The 3,976-nt window shown below is 39.5% G+C and overlaps 1 pseudogene; it reads right to left on the bottom strand.

Annotated features, from left to right (window-relative positions):
• Positions 1–3,071: 3,071 nt before the first annotated feature.
• Positions 3,072–3,170, bottom strand: LOC145626040 (small nucleolar RNA R71; annotated as a pseudogene).
• Between the last annotated feature and the right edge of the window lie 806 nt (positions 3,171–3,976).

Below are 3,976 nucleotides of genomic sequence, written 5' to 3'. Positions count from 1 at the left end.
AAATAAAGAATGTCCATAAACACTTTAAACGGAGATTTAACATAAAAAAAGAACGGTTTGTTTCCTGAGGACTTAGATAAATCACTTTTCCTTTATTGTTTAAATAATTTTAATTCAATAAATAGCGTTGTTTGATCACTTTAAACAAACTTTTAATTAATTTTTTCACATAGTATTCTTTTGTTAATCAATAGTAGAATTTGATAATTAATTGTTGTTTTATCACTTAAGACAAGGCGAATATTGTTTATTTTGTTCTTTTCACGAATATTGATTAAACAAAGTATCACGACTTTTGCAATATAATTCCAACGTGATTAATGCTTGTAAATAAAATCAACTAACTTAGTCTTTAGTTATCACGTTGCATATATTGTTTAGTAATGAAATTGTGAAAAAAGAAGAGCTAGTAGAGGCCATACTACCGCTACAATAGCAATTCCTCCCTTTAAGGAACGTTATTTTAGTACCCTCGCTCCCTAACTTATTTCTGGTTTATGTAGACCAATTTGGGCATGGGTAAACTTACAATTTGTGCTAATTATTCCATGAGATCCACATGGAAGAAAGGCATGAACGAGGTTTATGAGTTTTCCTAAAACTCATTAGCGACTCCTACTTGTTTCCTACAAAAAAGCGTGATGAGAGTATCATTTCTAATTCAAGGTCTCCTTAGTCAGGAATTCAAATCCTAATACATCCTGATAAGTGTAATGTCCTAGGCTTTTAAATGGCCATGGGCATTTAAGGAAGGACCCCCTTGATGAGTGTCATTTATGGCACTCATAGGGTAGTCTTTTAGGGTTATTTCTTTCCCTTTTTCATGCTTTCTTCTCTTATTTTTTGTCCTTTTTCCTTTAGTTTCTCTTTCTCCTCTTTTCAATATGGTTCTCGTGTTTTCCTTTTTTTTTTGGCTCTTTTTCCCTTTTATTTCCTTTCTTTGTTTGCTTATGTAGGTACTTAGAGAATCAACTTTGCAAAGGAATCAAGTTGGGACCTTAATGACCAAGCAAGGAAGAAGCATTTGGCTAGAGAGGGCTTAGAGAGGCCTTGGAGAGGCCTCGGAGAGGTCTCCAAGGTATTGCCAACAGGCCGCGGGCGCGGGTCAGTGAAGCCGCGGGCGCGGGCTCAAGAAGCACAAATGGCAAGATTTTGGCAGGAACTTCCCGCGGTTGCCCGCGGGCTCTCCGTGGGCGCCGGAAACTTGGAGAGGGCGCTCCGTCTCAGAGAGACCGGGCCCCCTTATTGAGCTTTGGGAGCAGGGGATTAGCCGCGGGCGCGACATCATTGGCCGCGGGCGCGGGTTTATACTGCCGCGGGCGCGGGTTTATACTGCCGCGGGCGCGGGTGTTGCCCAAATAGCCCGCGGAGGGTTCCGTACCCATTTCTCCGCGGCCACGGGTTCATCGGGAGAGGGCGCGGGATTTGCCGGTTTCTTCTTTGCTTATAAAAAATTTTTGATAATATTTCATTAGCTTAGTTTTAGAGAGAGAATTTAGAGAGAAGTTAGAGAGAAGTTCTTGGTTTTGGATTTGTAATTCAACATTTGATCAATCAAGTTTGGATTTCTTCATTTTCAATCATCAATATTAGTGAGAATCTCTTCCTTCTTTCATCTCTTACTTACTTGCTATTTGATTTATGCTTGTTTCTTGTTTTTCTTTGGATTTGAATTTGATATTGTTGAATATTTTGATTTCTCTTAGATTTTTATATAGAATGTTGATCAATGCAATTTCTAGTTATTTGTTCTTCAATTTCACCATGATTAGTGAGTAGATTAGTTGCTAGGGAAAGGGGGAAGCATGTTTGATTATTGAAATTGCTAGGTTATGCTCTTTGATTTATTGATTTGTTGCAATTAAATTGGTTGACATAGTTTTGCATGTGATTGATTAGACTAGGAGTGATCAACCTATAAGATTAATCTAGATTGCATTGCAACTCTTAATGACATGAACAATTAATTTGAAAGTTGCTCTAATTGATTGGGTTTGCTTGTGATTCTTCTTGATTTGCCTTTCATAGTGACTCCTAGATTGGCCTATAGGAGAGAGCATTTGAACTCTCTTGATTGCTACTATTGTTTGTCCATTGCAATACTTGAATTAATTGATTGAGCTCTAAACTAGCATTATCATTGAACTTGCATGTGGAACCCATATCCCTAGTGTTTAGACCTTTGATTTAATTGATTAGACTTGTTTTAGTTTACCATAGTGCCAACCATAATCTCAACTCCATCTTCGAGGTAGCTTGACTTAGACTTTAGTTTTCATCATTGCATTCCCTAGGGATCGACCCTTAACTTGCCCTATATTCTTATAAGGTTGGTTAGGTGTTTACAAATTTAGTTTGACTTGGGGGAAGGGTAGATAACGACCTAGTTTTCCCCTTGTCAAAATGGCGCCGTTGCCGCGGAATGCTATTGGTGCTTAGCTTTTGTTGTTGAGTCTACTTCATTTTAATTGAAAAATACAAAAAGATTTTGTTTCTTTAGGATATACTTGTAGTCGTTCTACTAATATTTTCTTTGAGTATTGCATGCATAGAGCTCGTGATCGATCCATTGTGCCTTTTGACCCAGAAATCGAAAGGACTCTTTCAAGGAGAAGAATAGCTAATCGATCCTTGGGGTATAGTTCTTCAAGTGAAGAAGGGATTGAAGAAGAGCAAGACATGGGAGAAAATCCGAGAGTGGCCTTGAAGGAGCTAGGAATACCCGGTGCATATAGGTTTGAGAGCGGTATAACTCCGCCTACAACACCGGCAAATGATTTCGAAATTCGGCCGGCCATGATCACCTTAATTGAGAGGAGGCAATATAGTGGGGCTAAGAATGAGAGCCCGTTGAACCATCTTAAAGAATTTGAGAAATATTACAACACCATCAAAGTTAACGGAGTTTCTCAAGAGTTCATCCGCCTCAAGTTGTTCCCCTTCTCTCTCATAGGAAGATCCTTAGAGTTGCTAGATAAAGAGGTGAAGCCCAACTCTTAGAGAACATGGGATGATGCTACAAAGGCCTTCTTGTCCCGCTTCTACCCTCAAAAGAAGACGGCGGAGGCAAGAGCCTTGATTCAAGGGTTCAAGCAAAGGCCAAATGAAAGCCTTTACGAAGCATGGGAGAGATACAAAGAGTATCAAAGGGAGTGCCCTCACCACGGAATCCCAACATACCAAGTGGTCCAAATCTTATATAGCGGTTTAAGTCCCCAAGGCAAGTCATGCCTTGATGGGGGGGCCGGGGGTCCTATCATGAACAAGACCGAAGAAGAAGTGGTGGACATTATTGAGGACGATGTGACGTACTATAGAGATTGGCAAGATGGGGAGAGGGACTCTTCAAGCAAGCAATCTTCATTGTATTCGGTGGATCATCTAAATGCGATCAACAACCTTTCCTCCCAAATGACAAACTTGGGAAATGCCAAGTTGGAGAGCGCTTCTTCTTCTTCTCAAGCTTCTAATCTTCCCTCCAAATTTAAGGGGAGAGGTACTCTTTCTAACTCTCAACCCCCTCCCTCTTCACATAATATGCCTATGGGTTGTTTTTTTTGTGATGCATGTGGATCGTATGATCATGACTCTAGTAATTGTCCTAATGAATGTGTTAATGAGTTTGATAACAATGAGAGTGAGCATGTGAATTATGTGTCAAATAATAATTTCCAAAGGTTTGATAATCAAAGAGGTCAATGGAATAGGAATTACCAAAACCAAGGCAATTTTGACAACTATAACCAAGGTGGTGGTTATAGAAACCAAGGGAACCAAGGTTCTCGTGGTAGCTATAATAACCAAGGTTATAGTGGCCAAAATCAAAGCAAAAATTATCAAAGCCAAAATTATGGTAATCAAAACCAAGGTTATGGAAATCATAACCAAGGTAGTGGTAATCATAATCAAGGTGGTGGTAACCATAATCAAGGTTATGGTCAAAATCAAAATAGGGGTACTTGGAACAATCAAGGGC

This window comes from Chenopodium album, chromosome 3, assembly GCF_948465745.1.
Source record: "Chenopodium album chromosome 3, dcCheAlbu1.1, whole genome shotgun sequence".
Taxonomy (NCBI): domain Eukaryota; kingdom Viridiplantae; phylum Streptophyta; class Magnoliopsida; order Caryophyllales; family Amaranthaceae; genus Chenopodium; species Chenopodium album.
Note: the sequence above shows the minus strand (reverse complement) of the source record. Positions and strands in the feature narration are given on the sequence as shown.